The sequence below is a fragment of the Poecilia mexicana genome, unplaced genomic scaffold, assembly GCF_051168715.1.
Source record: "Poecilia mexicana isolate PSO_F unplaced genomic scaffold, ASM5116871v1 scaffold_18, whole genome shotgun sequence".
NCBI lineage: Eukaryota > Metazoa > Chordata > Actinopteri > Cyprinodontiformes > Poeciliidae > Poecilia > Poecilia mexicana.
The window spans coordinates 15,230,427-15,248,050 of record NW_028263387.1 but is presented as its reverse complement, the minus strand read 5'-3'; the positions used below and the strand labels follow the sequence as shown (position 1 = coordinate 15,248,050).

The 17,624-nt window shown below is 40.7% G+C and overlaps 1 protein-coding gene across 1 annotated transcript in view; it reads left to right on the top strand.

The window, feature by feature from the left end:
- LOC106923868 (adhesion G protein-coupled receptor L3) overlaps positions 1-17,624 on the top strand; it is a 269,173-nt gene that overhangs the window by 35,056 nt on the left and 216,493 nt on the right. Inside the window, exon 2 of the mRNA XM_088015248.1 lies at positions 3,397-3,484. The gene's annotated coding sequence lies outside the window, so the exon portion shown is untranslated. The remainder of the gene's footprint in view (positions 1-3,396; positions 3,485-17,624) is intronic.

Here is a 17,624-nt window from a genome sequence, read left to right as displayed (position 1 = left end):
TTTCGAAAATTGCTACTAATGTAGATTAATTACACACACAGGCTGGTATCGCTAACTTTTTATTTTTTGTGTTCATTTTCATGATTATCACTAACATCTAATGAGAAACCTCAATCCTGTTTCTCAGAAAATTTTAATGTTTCATAAAACCAATAAAAGACACTGTTCTTAAAATACAATAATGTCATCTGCATAATCATGGAGAAGACTGCTGACGCAACGGGTAACCAGCAGACTGTCATGAACACCTTTCCCACAGAGAGTGATCAACAAAAGGTTTTTCAAAGCGCTGTCCATGGATGTTAATGTAAAATTGGGTAGAAGGAAAAAGGGGAGTAGAGCACAGACCACAGGAATATTGGACTCAATTAAATGCAACATACTGACAAGTAATTTTACATGTTTGGCCAAATCATCAGTGACTTTACAAGTGAAAAATTAGTTTTTGTTTGGAAAGAGTACTCGGGGCCACTGACCCTCAGTCCTTTAATTTTCTTAGCATAGTTACGTCCACTCGGACCACCTGGTTCAGGCGTGGCTTAAATGAGTCCAGCTGCAATCCACACTGTGTGGATTTTCCCTAAACTTTGCTCGTCAAGACTACAGGTATTTCTGACACTTGTGCGTCTTTTCCAGTACTTTTCCCCCCCCACCGCTCAGATTTCCATGATTTTATTGCCAAGTAAGCAGTCTTGCAATTAAAAATCCACATTTTATTGGTCGTATGCAATGTTATAATTTGTTCTTATTTTCAGTAAGTAAATCCGTGGAACCCATCTTTGTAAAACGTTTGCTTTTTAAAAGAAATTACTGAATAAAATTTAGATTTTGGTATTTATTCCGATTCGCATGCAGCTTGGAGTTAGTCGAATGTTCTGTTAGGCCGGAATTTAAAACAAGAGCCTGTGTTAATTAGCATAATATACCAAACTACCAATACATCCCTTTAATTTTTATCAAAACCATAATCTTCCTCGGACACCTCAATTACAGAAGCTTTGGCGCTCATCAGTTTTATGATTGCATCCGAGATCCGATTCGAAACCATGCAAAGGCACCACAATTGCAGAGGCGAAGAAGAAATGGGGGGGAAAAATTCAGACATTCATCCACGAATGTGGTTAGAATTTCTTTCTTTCTCTTCCATTAATTTGGATGTAATTAAATGTAACTGCGTGGCCTTTACGCACTCGTCTCAGCTCAGCGGAGATGTGTGTAATGTTGAGTGAAAAACGTTCAGCGCGGGGACATGAAGGGAAGGAAAGCATGTTCAAACGGTGAACCGATACCAAAGAAAAGAAGCAGAGAAGAAGAGCAGAGACGTGGCGGAGGGAGTAGCGAGACGGCGCTAAAGGTTGACGATGGGGGACGGGGAGGGGGGAAGCAGTCATCAAAATGCTAATGTTGTATGGGATATTTACTGCAGAGGCTTAATGCAGTTTAAAACAGGCTCTTTGTCCTGTAGCCCATCACCAAACCCCTGTTGGGCTCTAATAAATCAGCCATTAAAAGCTGATGTGACCTGAATAGCACGACAGTCGGCCTGAGTGCCAGAGAGAAGCTCCAGAAAACTGGCTGAAAAATTTATGAAGATGTCGTTTAATAATGGTTGACCTAGAGGAAGCCCTAAATAAAGAGGTTTGTGATGTGGCTGTAACAAGGTAATAATTATGATACTGAAAGGTAATTATTTTATTTTATTTTTTCGCAAAGGCATCTTAAAGGTGGCTTAAAGTCAAAGTAGCAGACTTTGAATTATTAATCCCATTTCCATTTACTTTCCCTGCTTCCCCCCATCTTTGTACTTCAAATTCCCCTTTGGTCGCTCAGTTTAAATTCAAAAGATGTACCGGTTGAAATATTCATCTGTGACATGTGACCTCATTTGTAGAAAGCGATATATTAATGGTTGTCACTTTTAGGCAATGCAAGTGAACATAACTTGCAACAGACATTGGCAAACGTATACATATATATATATATATATATAAATATATATATATATATATAATTTTTTTTTTTTTTTTTTTTTTTTTTTTTTTTTTCCAGTCATGAATAATGAAAACCTAGGAAGATCATGGCGTGAGATTTTGAGAGTAATAAAATCTGGAGTTTTGGTTGTTTTTTTTTTAACTGACCAGCTGAATTTATTATATTTTTGGACTCTAGATCACTTTAAGCTGAGGTTAAAGTAGAATTTTGCCATTGAATTGCACTTAGTTAAAATGCCAAACAAAGCACTACGAACTATGTTTTAAAGAATGTACATGTCGTGTAAGAAGTTCAAGTCCTTCTCAGTCGAAGTGTTGAAGAATTTCAGTACAGATGCCAAAGAAAAGCTTTATTAACCAATAACAAAGTGGAATTTTCTCACTGTCGAGTGATTTTCCCCCCACTTTTGTTTAACTCTCCCTTACGGCCACATTTTTAGCTGCGCACACAGAACTTTCATTTCATTTTGTCAGGAAACTGGTCTGCTTTCAGACAGTATCACTGTCATCGCTGTAGAAATTGGTGGTTTCTGCCAAATTCTTTCAGGATTCAGGAAACTCAATTGTTTGTTTTTTGTTTTTTTTTTAAAAACCCGACTGTTTAATATTTACAATCTCCGAACACGAGAGCACTAAATCGGGGGTTGCTATGTGTATGTCATGACAGGATGACCAAAAACCATTGATTTGAGCGCACTATCAAGAGATTTTTTTTAATGATTCTGTTATGCAGCAGAATATTTTGCAAATGTATTGTTACTGCAATATCACTATAAAAAAAAAAAAAATCCATATAGCCCGAAATTCCACAACTGCATAGAACTGAATTTATTGGTGATGGCTCAATTGAGCACAACATTATCACCACAGTAAAGTATCATCTTTCAGGACGCGAGCGCAAGACAGCCGAGAGCCTATTGTCGTTTGGGTTCTTCTAAAGAAATATGTTGCCAAATTTTTTTTCAGTACCAGGCATATGGGCTCTTTTTACCTCTAGCGTACATGGTGGGTGCCTGAGCCAGCATAAAAAGTTGTAGAAAGTTTTCAAAATGGACTAATAATAAAAAAAAATTGCAATTCAGTTGTTTCAATGCCAAAACAGCAGACGGTTGCTGGGAGCAACTTTTTTTTTTTTTTTTTATGCAAGGAAGCTCTTCACATTGTATTGAGTCATTGACTTTGCAGCAATCTCTCTTATTTTGTGACCCGGATGCTGAAAAGTGTCGGAACTACAAATCCCAGTCTGTATTTGCTCCGATTGTGCTCTATTCCAGGGTCAAGCGCTTAAGTAGTTTTTATTCATCTGTAAATTATGCTTCCCGTCATCTGTTTTTAAAGACGTTTTGCTGTGAAGTTAGCTGGCTTGGATTCCTAAACTCTTTCTTTCTCTCCCGTTTCTTTCCAGGACAGAACATGCCTTTATTACCTGGATTGTGATATGCGGGATTTGTAATCAGCAGCACTCAAGAGGCGCTCTGCATTCTCGCGCTGAGGTATTGTACCGTTTTTCAGACTTCATAAACGGAGCTGAAAATGTTTGATTGCGGTTCATGAATACGAAATCGAACGCAAGATGTGCCCCGTCGCCGTCGACTCCCCAAACACGGCGACGGTGATGAAGAGCATTCATGTGAACCGATTGGGCTTGTTCCTTGTGTGCAATAGGGTGTTTACTGAAATGATTTATGATGGGCGCTCATCCTCCGTATGCTAATCTGCGGGACACCTCTGGTAAGCCTTTAATTTCTGCGACAGCAACAAGGATGATTTCCCCCCCCCCCCCACCCCCTCTCTCTTTGTATGTAAAGAGCATGTTTGGATTTCATTCCCTGATGCAAATTAGATTTTTGGTGTAATCAAGCAAAAGCGCAGCTGGTTTGTGTTTCTTCACACGTCAAATCTGAGCTCCCCCCCACTGCTCCCCATTCCTGCGTCCCCACTGACTGTCCAAACTGTCCTAACCCTGTCCCGGTGTTTGCTCTCCGCTCCTTCCTGTAGCTCATCTTCCTTGACAGCCGAAGCCCTTCCACTCCTCAATCCATCGTCGCCAAGACACAAACACACACACACACGCTTCCTAGCTCTCCAGAATGAATGGATCCACTTGCCTGGGTGCCTCCTGCAGTGAGGTGGGATTGAATTCAATTAGGGAGATTGTTTGTCCTCCAGAGTCTACTGGTGGGTTGGGTTTGCCAGCTAATGCCCCCCTGCTTACCCCACTTCCTCATGTCCCTCACATCTACCCGCACACGCACATTTTGCATCCTGTTTTATTTCCATGTTATTTCCTCGCTTGGTATTCAATGAGATGAGGATATGAATCAAAATTTGTCACATCACCTCGCCTTCTATAAGCAGCGAGCCGCAGCAGAGTTGCGTCGATGTGTGTATTTTTTTTATTCCCCCACCCCACAGGTGAATAATTGGGTCCGATATTTGAGCTCAATCCCAGCAGCCACACACACTTTGCTGGAGAAAAAACAAATCCATTTTTACAATTAGTTTATGCAACAACACATCTGCAGCCAAAGACAGGACGGTAAATGTTGCTGACGTAGGAGTAATGGACACATTAGTTGCAAAGGTGAAAATAGAACGCGGCTGCCGCTTGAATAATATTGAGACTAGCTTATTTGTGCTGCGAGCCTTTGCTTTTTTTTTTTTACGCATAATGGCCTCGATTGTGTGTAGGAACACATTTCAGCGGCCGGCCCAGCAGCCCGCTGCTTTCCTTCAGCTGTCATGCTGCTCGTCTCTGCGTCGGCACCGCTCAGAAATCAGATTCTGGATTACCGCCGAAAGATGTCAAATTAATTAAAACCCAAGAAAGATGAATACCGCGATGCACTCCGACGATTCAAGACCTTTATTTCATGCGTCGTCTTTTTTGCTTTGCTTTGATCCTCCTTTGGTTTAGCCAAATCAGCTTCAAGGACGTCATTTTTTTTTTTTTTTTTGACTGATAAATTCTGACTTTACAAGCACAAGCAGATGTGATATTATTCAAGATAACAGATTGTTCGTGTGGTGCCCTGCCTTGAACTTCTTCGCATTTTCTAATTTCTCAGCTGACGCACAAAACCTCTGTGTTTTGGAGAGTTTTATGCTAGAGCAATGCAAAGTTTTACAAATGTTCAAAGAGAAAAAATCTGAAAATTGTTACGCTCTCCTTGTGACTTTGTGGAACTGTCTCTGAAATTGCAGCTGCACATGTTTTCACATCTCCTTTGCACAACAGCTTAAGCTCAGTCAGTCTAGGTGGAGAGCATCCTGTAAACGGCAGTTTTCCACCAATTCCGATGGATTTCGGTTTTGATTTTTTTTATTGGACATTTTATAACGATACCATACGTTTCACTGTAGCTCTGGTTGTGTGTTGAAGGTCATTGCTCTGCTGTAGCAGCCTCCAACGGGCTTTCTTCCATCCTCCCATTTTCTCTGACCAGCTTCACTGCCCCTGCTGAAGAAAAGCATCCTCACAACATGATGCTGCCACCACCGTGTTTCACCATAGGACTGGGGTTCTCAGGGCGATTAACCTGTCAGGGTAGTTTACCTCCACAAACAGCATTTTTTCCAGTTTTAAATTCCACGGTTGGCTGGCTTCACATACCGTATCTCGTCACCACATCTCTTCCTCAACCTCACAAGCCTTGTTTTGCCTCTGTTCAAGTTTGCAAGTGTGACTTCCCGCAATTGCAAAGTCATTAGAGGCCGGCTAGCTTTAGTCCCCTTTCTGTACCGGTGCTTTCAGAAAACATGCGGATATAACAAAAAGGATCTTCAGTCCCACCTTGAAGTGTTTTGCAGTAGAGTCTCCCGAGCGTTGCATTTTCATAGCATGGAACGTGCTTTATATTTGCTGTAGGGAAATTAGTTGCACACTCCACGTTTGAGTGCCTTTTTTTTTTTTTTTAATCACAGCACATGCACTGCACAACAAGGAAATGGTAATAAAGGTTCCAATGACTAACGAAGTTTAGCATCATCTCACCCCAGAGCAGTTTACAAACAGTATTTCACGTCTATATCACGCATAACTATATTTATTTGACCTGTTTTGGAAGTTTTTAGGCATAAAACGTAAAAGTTTTGTTTTCTTACGCCGTGACATGTTGTCCCAGAAGAAACTGGGGGATTTTGGAAACAATTTAAGAAGATACTTTTGTTACTACTTAAGGTTATCAGAGTTGGGAGCAGACACATGTAATGGGCTTGCAAAGCGTTGTAGATCAGCTCAAACTACAAACCTACAACCTCATTTTGATAGCATGAACCTCGGCGAACAATGCTTTGCATAGCCAGTATGGTTTCCCATAGCAGCATCCATTCAGGTTAGCTTGACCATAATGACCTGTGACAGCAGCCTGGCTAAGTTTTGGTTCTGTTATCTTAAAGCCCCGTGTTTGTTTTCATAGTGTGATTCAGCTCCGGGGATTCTCAAAATAATGCAAAACAGGTCATTTGAATGGGAAAGGAGGGTGAGCTGCTTTCAGCCCATGTCAGCATTTGAATTTGGTCCAGAAGTAGTTGACTTTGCACATCATTGCCGGCGTATCCGGTTACTGGGGCAACTCCACTCTGCCCGGGAAGCAGCCCTGGTCTCAGAGGTACCAGGCAAAGCGCAGAAACCCTCTAAATGACCAAATTACTTTAAATGGCACACATTGCTTTAAGCTGTTTGTCTGGCTACTAATGGCATAATGTGGAGCCTCTGCAAAGAGTGCTGCTGTCTTGACAACGGCGACCTGCTAAAAATGTATTTGCCCAAACGTTGGCGTTGTCATTTTCTCCAATAACCGGTTAGGAATGATGCGAGAACAGTCTTGCGGCCACATGTAATTTCATCCGAGCCATTGTGTGCAACATTTGCCAAATTGTCGGATTGATATTGATTTTATCCGCAAGCAGATTTTATTTTCCTTTTTATTTTGAGAAAGCAGAGGCTGGATGTTCCCAGCAGCCCATTGAGAAATTCTCAACCATCGGTGGGGCCAGAAACCCCAGCATCTGTAACCTTAATTATTAAGATTGTTGCTTTTGTCTCTCCGTTTAACCTTTTTAGCAGAGATGCAATATTAATATCTGTGTTTTGGACATGCTCGGTTAGCATCGCGATTTGTGCACACTGTGTTGTTCCTACTTGGTCTGAAAAAATAAAATAAAATCCTGGAAAGCTCTGGAGTTTGATTTGACACTTTTCCAAGTGTGGTTTTAGATGGAAAACATTTGAAGGCCTCAATCATTGAACTGACATCTATCTAAATGCTTTGTTCTTCCTTTTATCACGCCTTCCTTGTGTCCCATCTTTCCGGTGTCCTACCTCCTTTAATTTCTTCCTTGTGTTCTTCCTTCTGCAGTCTGTTTCCCCTCCTCACTTCCTTCCTTTCCTCATGTTCTTTCTTTTTTAGTCCTTCTTTCCACCTATCTTGTGTCCTGCCTTTTTTTTGCTTTCCTTCCTTTCTTGTTTTTTTTCCTTGTTCTTAATTTCTCTCCTTGTCCTTTCTTTTTACCTTGTGACCTTCCCTTTACCCTTTGTCCTTTCTCTCTTTGTTGTCTCCATCCTGTGTTCTTATCGTCCTCTCTTTATGTCTTTCCTCTCTTTCCTTCATTTAATCCTTCATTTATTTTTAGCACCCTTTCATTATTCATTTCTTTCTTCTTTGTGTCCTTCCTCTCTTTCTCCTTTCTTCCTGCCTTAACTTCTTGTGCCGTTCTTCTTTTACCCAGACCCAACATGTACATATGTTCGTTCATGGAGAACTTTGGTTTTATGTTTTAAACTGAACAAAATGGACTGCAAATTCTGCAAATGAGTCTTTTAAGGTTTTGTATTTTTTGTAGGAATCTTGCACATTGAACACTGTGCACTGCATCGAAGACAAAAGTGTGACTTTTGTTTTTCTGCGTATGTGTGTGTACGCAATCGTACAATTTTCAGCTTTGCATTTCACTGAATTTATTAGGAGATGGGAGCTCAAAGGGTTTAGCTGCATTCTAGCGCCGCAGATCAATAATTTAGCTTCAGTTAATTAGAAAATTAAGAGTTTGGAGGAAGTAACCCCTCAGCCATATCATTATGAACATTGCTCAGTGAAGTGGAAAGCATTGATTATCACATTAACTTGGGTGGGGTCTGTGAAGTAGTGAGTCTATAGCTTTGTCTTTAAGGTTGATAGGAGCAGTAGGAAAAACTGGAAGAGGCAATCGTGAAGACAACTCCACCTCTTATAGGATGTTCCTAGGATACAGTGGACACAGACTAACCTCACTGACCGGAACACAACTGGTTCCGGTCTTTCTTCCGGAACCAGTTTTCGAGAAGGTAAAATCTAGGTCATAAGTTAGATTCACAGATTGAACATGTTGCATCCATGTTCCAGTCACACCTGTGGATATGGATTATGACTGAAAAAAAGCAAAACATCCCGAGTACAAGTGGATTGAAAAGCACTTCCTCTGAAGGGAGTCTCGATTTAGCTTCAGAGGTAAATTGAGATCCTTGAGGTCTGCCCCAAGACACCCTGAGGCAGACCTTGAGCCCACTGGTGGGACTATATTCCTTTTAGCCTCAGAAAGCCTTGGTATCCCCCCGGATGAGTTTGAGAGAGTTGATTGGAAGAGGGATTCCTTCTTGGCCCTTTAACCCCGATCTTGTCCTGAAGACAATAGATGGATAAGTATTTGATGAATTATCATAGAGCTCTAACAGCTGCAGTTGTTATGCTCTTTTCAACTAAAATGGAGTCATAACAGTTTGTTGGATAGGATCTGCATAGCAGCAGTCTGTTAAGGCATGCACATTGACTTGAGTCCAGTACCAATGGTGCCAATGAGCAGATGGCCAGGTCTGTTGCGGTCACTTAAAAAAATGGCAAAAAGATGCAGCATGGCATCTTTTTGCTGTTGTACTGTGAATCCTCAGATCTTGCCATTTCTGTCAATGTTACCTGGTTACCAGGTACATCTTGTAATCAAAAGCGTAATGGTTAGTCCCCGTGGAGCACTGCAAAAACGGTTTGGTGGGTGACTGAGGAGTAGGTTTGAGGTTTTGTTTCACTCTAGTTTCTTCAAGTGTCGGTTTAATAATTGACACATGCTGAACTAAACTAACAGAATGACGAAGGCCCCAACCCCAGAACATTTTAAGAAAGTTTAAGTGTTTGCAAGGACACACAACATTTTTAAAGCAGGGAGTAGGGCTGAGTACAAAATACTCTTGTCGGGAGTTTCTATTTTAATGTCCTACAAACCTTTGTCTTCAGTCTGGAGAGCCGTACGTTTCTGACGCAAGTATTCTTTGCATTTGTTTATGCATTTTATATATTTTTTTCACTTGTGTTCATCTAGATTTGGTTCTGCTTAGTCCTAGACAAAAATCTTATCTTGTTCAAATTAAGTGTGCATTATAGGCCCCAAGATCAGTTCTACAAAATTTCAAATTCAAGAAGGTAAAATCTAAGTAATATTTTAAATTCACAGATTAAAATGATATATAAAAAATGATTATGACCAAAATGTTAGTCGTTAAACTTTACCAGGGTTTAAACAATTAAATGCCTTATAAAGTACCCTGGAAAGATTAATGTTCTGTCTGCTGTCGGTACAGAAGCGACTGGGGTCCAAGGTGATTTAAGAAAATAACACATTTCTTATAACAACTCAGTCTTTCTTTTCCTCCTTGCCAATCTATCACCTTTACACAGAAATCCACATTGTTACTTCCTTCTTGTGGCACCCCCCACCTCCTGATCGGGTCTGTGCAGGTGAGTGTTACATTTGTTTTGATTGGTAGAGGTAAGAACCCCGAGGTTTGACAGAGAATGGTAAATTTAGATGGAGCTATTTCTGTATGGGAAGAGGTTAGTGCAAGCTTTCTTTGGCATGTGCCTGGCTGTGCACCTGACAGTTTTGGTGTCTTAATGAAATAACATATTTGACAGTAAACTCACAGTGCAGCTGAATATGTTTTTTTCCCCCCTCCATTTTCTGTCAACTTATCTGCAATTATCCTTTTTTTTTTTTTTATCTATTACCATCTGTCCTACCTTTCTGAGATCAGGAGAATACATATATATATATATATATTTTAGAAAAGTCATTCAGGCACTGATTGGATTTTTATGGGCTATTTGGAAACTGTCTGAGATGAACAAAAATCCAAAGGAATAGCGATGTTTTAATTTGGACTTCTGGGACGCAGCATAAGTGGAAACTAACCATCTGAAAACAGCAGCTCAAATATCAAATCAAAGAAGATTTCATCTAACTTGCCATCTCTGTTCCCCACTTGGAAATTTGTCGTTCAAGTTCCCCATAAACTTTCGTTGCACCCGACCCAAAAGCCTGAGCCCCGGTTAAGGTGCTGAGGTCTAATCAGCTCCGTTTGATGTGCGCAGGCAACCGGCTTTACGCGGGAGCCGAGATCTCCTTGGATATTTAGGAAAGATGGAGCAGTGAGAGAGAGAGAAGAGATTATGCCCGGGCTTTTAATAGAGGATCGCTCCATCTTGTTCTTTTTAGCTCAATCATTAGTTCTTGCTTCTTCCCCAGAGGGTGATTCTCTCATTTTGTCTTTCGCTAACACCAGGGCTACCTATTGGTCTTTTGGCGAGAATTGTGCCTCGCTATAAGTTAGCCAAGTATGAATCCCCAGTTTTTCCTACTCAATCATCAAGCCGGAGTCAGACAGTTCATGTGGGGCTGAGGAAGAAAAAAATGGATACCAACTATAGGGAGCCGTGCGAAATCATCCACACTCCTTGAACTTTCCCACTTTTTGTCATGTTTTGACTATACACTTTAATGTATTTTATAATAATATGAAAAGTATTTGTTTCAAGCCCCAATTACTCTAATACCCCCGCATAAAATAATTGTAGAGGCTGCAGAAGACTTGAGACTGGGATACTGATTCACTTCCTTATGAAACATGAATTGTCATCGAATCGCAGCCTGGGAGCACATGTGGGGTCTGCGCTACTCCTGTTAGGATGGCTACAAGGGGGGAAAGATGCAAATGAACACTGATTGTACACACTTCCCTTAGTGAGAATGGAAGTGTGTGAATCACCAGGCATGCCTGCTCTTCATTTTCTTACCCTTCCTTCAACCGGTACCTGTGAAATCAGACATCCTTGTGTGCCTGTCAAAAAATAACCAACACTCTGCCACTCTCAGCTGGCTGACAGGAGAGTTCACCTTCTGACAACCAGCACTCATGCTGAGGCAATCAGAAGTTGTCAAACTTGAAGAGTGTCCTCTGCTTTGACTCAAATATGTGGAGTTTTCTATTTATTTATTTATTTTTGGCCATTTACCTGTCTGACATCAGATCTTTAGCTGCAAAGCGTTGCTGTGCTAACGACCCGCTCGTCCGAGCGAATGAGGAAATTCGGCTGATAATTTAGCAGAGGAAAACTGACGAAACAGCGGCTCGGTTCGTACACTTTCACGACTCCCTATGATTATACATCATTTTCAAGTACAGCGAGTGCCCGTCTCTTTAAATATTCCCCTGCGGTTTATGAAAATGTAATTTACATACTTGTTCTTCGCATGCATACAGCCGGCTCCTTGGCGCCTCTGAAGGCGACTGTCCTATAAAAACACCGGTGAAGAAATTATTGATTTGCATCTGTTTAGCCGGGACAGAGCCGAGCACCTCCCTCCCGTCAGCCCCACAGGCTACGTTCCAGGATCCCGAAGGTGCCATCGCACTCGTCTGTCTTTCTTTTTTTTTTTTTTTTTTACGGTGGCTCTAACCCGCGGACGGGGCCTGCAATCTGTTTCTGCCCTCCATGGATTTTATTTACAGCCCCAGCCTGGCAATAAAGGCCAAAATTTATGACTTAGTTTTTAATTAGAAATAATGTCTTGTAGAGTTTAAGTGATGGATGGTTTAATCAATATATAGACTGTGGCCGGCCTGATGATAAACGCTTCTATTGACAGTGTGCAGAGTAGCCTAACTTAACACTTTGTCTTTTAAAGAAATATGGAGTGTTTTGTTTGCTCATGGAAACTCTCCGTTGGCCTTTTCGTCCGCCGCTTCACTGTCTCCCGCTGCTTTGTCAACATTTCTTCCCTTAACGGTCAATGCGAGTCCTCAAAACGAACAGAGCTCCATTGTCCAACTGCTTTTAGGGCATTATTTTTCTCGTCTCGCCGAAACGCCATCGGGTGGTCCAATTTTCTTGCTCTTAAGTCCAGGTCAGAAGTTTCATTCTTATGAGTAAAAGTTGACAGGCAAACAGGTGAAGTTTTCGATGATTCAGGTTTCTTCTCTTTTTCCAAGTTTGCCTGTGGTTAGGAGAAAAGAAGCGCAGGACAATTTTCAAGTACAATAATTAAATGGGAATCAAGTCGATGGGATTTGTTTCCTGCCGCTGTGAATAATTGTGTAATATACACGAGGATGAAATTGAGACACTTGACAACTGAAGTTCAATTTGATCACTTATGGTTTATTGTGAAGTGCTTACTCTGTTTTTTTTTTTTTTCTTTCTCCACTATCCATAAATGCTGATGGGACACAGAAACAATATGAAAGAACTGCTTGAAAAATATAATTTTACCGCAGTCCAAGTATGTATCCACCGGGTGGACAGTCACCTATTTCGAGGGCAGTAAATTTTTTGTTTTTCTGGTTGTAAATTGTAGTTTCTTCCCATATTAAATATGTATAATAACGCATAATGGCAATAATATACTCCCTATAAACCTGGTAGATATCAAGTTTTAGACCGTTTTAAATGGGATTACCATCTGACTCAACAGGCTAACGTTGTTGTTTAACTACTGGATGGAGTTTCACATATTTTAAAATTTTAATATTGTTTTGAGGTTGCACACTTTACAGCTGAAGAACCAAGCTGAAACTGCCCTTGTACTGTAGCTCAAAAAATGTTTTTTTTATTTTATTTTATTATATTTCCCTCATCTCAGTGAACCACAAAAACTCCGTTATATCCGGTCAGCTTGGTTTTCTACTTTTACAGAAGACTGCCAGACAACAGCAATTTTCTAGTTGGGGTTGAGCATCTGCAGAATCCTTCACTTCTCCAGCAGCCTTCAAACTTTCCCAAGAAGTAGATTTCTGATTGGAAATGAGCTATCGAGACGGATACATTTCAAATATTTTATGCAAGAATTGGTGAAAATGATGTTGAAACGTCATTATTGCAGAAAACAAAGACTTTTGAGAATTGCACCTCGACATTTTACACTGATTTATATTTTGCCACTCTTTCACAAAGTCCAAAGTTACTGTAACAACTTCTATTAGTTCTATACAATAAGACACACTGCACTAGAGATTCCACGTTGCTTGACTTTTAAATAAACACTGCAGACATAAAAACAATGCGTCTCTAAAAAGTTACAAACCGTTAACCAAGAAGTTAGGTCTGACATATGGTCAACATTACAAAGGTTAATCATTAGTCCAAGAACCGGTAACATAATGTGAAATTCATTGGTCACTGAATTATTTTTGTCCTTCTCTCACCGACGCGGGTAAATGATTATAACATATTGCTTTTTCTTTTACTCTCAAGATCGCCATGCTAAAAGGATAATCTCATTCACACATGAGCACACTGAGGTAACACCACCTTCCCTGTTAGCCAGACCACAATACTGGTCTTTCTCATTGATTAGTGTTGCATTCACTGCCCAGGGCAGGTAGAGGCCTTAATAATGGCTTTCTGCTTCGTGCTCCTTGTCTCTGGAATAGAATAACCATGAAAGACATGGAGCCCGTGTTTTGAGTCGCTTTAGTCAATGGTTAACTGTTCTGTGGCGATTCAAAGCATCCGAGCTCTGTTGTAACTGACCGCTCTGCTGTAGATCCTGACCTGGGTATGTTTTCCTCGCACCCCCCGCCCCGCCTCTTGCGCCCCACCAGTCTAATTCCTCTTCCTTTCTCCATTCCGTCGTCGTGCCGGACCGTATTAGCTTATCTGCTCCCTTTGTGAAACACAAGCTCGCTGATAAGTCGCACGTTGGGCCGGGTTACTCACGTCTGTCTTGTTCTTTCCTGGGTATCCTCTAATTCCCACCCATCAGAAAGCCATTTCCCAGGCTGCAGGTGGGCCCGTGTTGCAATGTGGTCGGCAGGCTGATCTCTCGTGAGCAAACACAGACATTTAGTCACCATCGCCTCTTTTGTGTTCGACGAGGGCTTGTTATGCCCCGGTACGTATGTGAGCTGCAAGTGTACACAAGACTAATCACAGAGACGGTTGTAAAAACACTCCACAGACAGGTATGTGGCTTTAGTTGAGATTAGCAATAAAGTCAGGAATTATTTCCCCCCCTTCTTTGCTCATTGTTGACAAATGGCATCTGAAAAGCAAACAGAATCCTACGGATACATTTTTAACTGCAGTCTGGATGTTTTCCTTCATCCTGCTCAAACAACTCAACCAACTTTGAATTTGAGTCTACCAGCAGGACACATCTAGAGGCTGACATGTTTGGCAGTTTTTATTTGCGAATTAGCTTACGGTCGGTCAGGTTTGATGGAGCTCACCTATGGACATCAGTTTACAAGACGTCCTACATTTGTCAAGTGGATTTTGGCCTGGGCTTTGGCTAGACCCTCAGCTTGACCTCCTGCCCTGTCTGAAGTATTTTGTGACTTTTAGCAAGTTTTCTTTCATGACCGCGCTGTATCCGGCTCCAACCATCTGCCAATAAACTCCGATTAGCTTCCCTGTCACTTCTGTAGAAAATAACCCCCCCAAAGTAAAATGTTTCCACTACCATGTTTCACAGTTTGGTTCATTACTCAGTGAAGCTTGTTGTCGTGTACAATACACACCTCTGTCGAACTGCAAACAGGACTGTACTTGCTTGTACCAGATTTGTGGAGTTCAAAACTAATAGTTGTCCCCTTAACAAATTCTCCTACCCGAGTTGTGGATCTCCAGAACAGACTTCTCGGCTGCTTCTCTTTGCTTATCCTGTCAAATTAGGTGGAACACTGTCTCAGTAAATTTGTAGTTATGCCCTACTTTTCTTTTGGAATTTTTATTTTTACCGTCTGGTAAAATAGGAAGAGAATGGCACAATTTGGTAGCCTGTGAGACTAGATGGTTGAACTTTATGTTATTTGGAGAGATCACTGCAAAGGGTGCTGAATATGAATGTTTGCCCACAGGATTTAGACTTTATTCATAAAAAAACTGTTTTGAATGCTTTCTTTTCTCTTCAGAGTTGTGCACTAATTTATTTTAGTCTGTCTAGGAGCAGAAAAAGTGCAGTTAAAAACACGAGCAAGAGCAGTGCCCCTCCACCTCCCAGGCATCCGTAGGGTTCTTTCTCGTTGTCAAGGTCACCTGTGGCCACGATCTCTGTCCTGAACAGTTAATTAGGAATTACAACATGGCATGACCCTCAGGGCGTTATTCACAGTTAGAATAATGAACACCTGGAAACGGTGAGTAGCCTGTTGCATTGCATTGGGACTTTTGAACTCTGGTGGCCTTTGAAATGGTAGTCTAAGTTTTTTTTTTTTTTTTCTTTCTATTTCAAGTCCTCATGAAAGAGCACAATCGGTGTGTCTTGAGCCGTTTCAAGTCCTGTCTCACTGGCTGTTGTGATTAGAAATTCAAGATGAATCTCGTGTGAAACACAAATCCATACTTCTCCTCATTCTTTCAGAATCGGATGTTTCTTTATCCTTTGCTTAAATGCATTGACGTGTCCATGCACTTGCCTCTTGGAAACCTAAGTGCAATGTACCATTCTGTTTGTTATATGCAATAAAAAAGTTTTTTTTTTTTGTTTTTTTATCACCTTGTTGCACAATTCCCCTGTGAAATATAGGCAAGATGAATAAGAAAAGTGAGACTGGGAGTGATAGAAGAGTTAGGAGAAGAAGTTATTTTCTGCAGAAATACTCTGAGTTATTGATGTTTTTCGGGATCTTTTGAGTGCGCCCGGCTGTAAATTTCTAGTCATACCTGCCTCGCCTTTGTTATAGCTAGTACTCTGTTTGTGTCGGCGAAACAAAGCTGTCTCAGCTCTGTTTGTGCATTCAGAGAGGAATACAGCACAGGTGGAGCGTGGGTTTTATGGTTAAAAATACACATCTTTAAAAAAAAAAAAAGATCATATATATATATATATATATATATATATATATATATATATATATATATATATATATATATATATACATGGCGTATTTAAAGTAGAAAATGTAATTTAACCTGTAATTTTTAGATTGCTTTCCTGGTGCAGCTTGGGGTGCTCATGCGGGCTCGACTGTGATTTTTATTTCATTCTCCCTGTGTACAAGACCCAGATCTACTCCCGTCTGCCGTATCGTAATCATTTGGCCCGATGCCTTGATTCGAATTGGTAAATTGTTACACACAGAGCAGGCAGAGTACGATACATCTGCTGGAAGGCCGCGTTATTTTACCGACTGCTTTTTGCAGGTCACAGTGCTTTTGCGAAGGTAAGGTGGTCTACCCCCCCCTCCCTTCCCCCTCCTTCTGTCTTTGCTGGCAGCGAGCACGCACCAGCGCACACCGTCCCGAGACGCAGTCTGGCAGACCTAGTGAATCATCTTCCCGTCACAGGTGGGGGAAATACAACAGCGGGATTGGCAGTCCAAAGGTGGCATCTGGCCCACGCTTGAGTGAGGTGTTTGGCTTTCTCCTGCTGGAAATGGCGATATGTCACCCACCCGCAGAACCCCCATTTACGTGCAAGAAAGTTCTTCAACAACTTCTGGTTTAACTCTCCTGGTTCTTTTATGATGCTTTACTCTTATGGTTAGATCTAAGCGTTTGAAGTGACTTGCTTACTCTATAAAGTTTTCCACATTGAGAAAATGTTGCTTTTTTTTTTTTAGTTAAAATATCCAAATCTGAGACTGGATGGAAAGTGTATGTAAACAGAAATTTTCAAGCTTTGGCACAGGTTTTTAGTTGGATTTCAGTCTGGGCTTTGAATGGAGTATTCTAACATATGAACATGCTGATAAAAGCAATCGGCAAAACATGGATACTTCCACCTTCGGTTCAGGAAAATGTGCAATTTTAACGTCTTGTGTTCCAACTCTGAAATAAAATGAAATCCTAGATTTACTTCTGCAACTAAAATGTCAGCGAAAAAACACAAAAAGTACCGAAGAAAACGACAAAAATAATTGTCACGACAATAACAAAACATAGAAAAACAAAACTTTCATATCCAGTTCAAAAAAGAGCAAGAAGACAAAGCTTATTAAATCCTGCCCAATATTACGCATCACCTTATACATATTTACACATCTTTATCAAAAAATTGTAAGTTAGATTTATTTGTGTATATATTTGGTTTAGTTATTTAGATTTAAACATTATATGAATGATCTTATTCAGGGCTGTTAACGTTACATGCTTATTTTCCAATAACAGAATACATATGAGTTTGTGCATCATATTCACATTAGAAGACTACATGTCCCATGATGCTTTGGTGTAAAAAAAAATAATAAAAGAAACAGGAAGAGGTGGAGCTTAAGTTTGTTGTTGATCTGTTTGTGCATTCCTTGGTCATCAAGATTTTGCCTTTACAGAAAACTGAATTTATACTGAGATGACTAGATGTTCACTAATTGAGTGACTTTTAAGG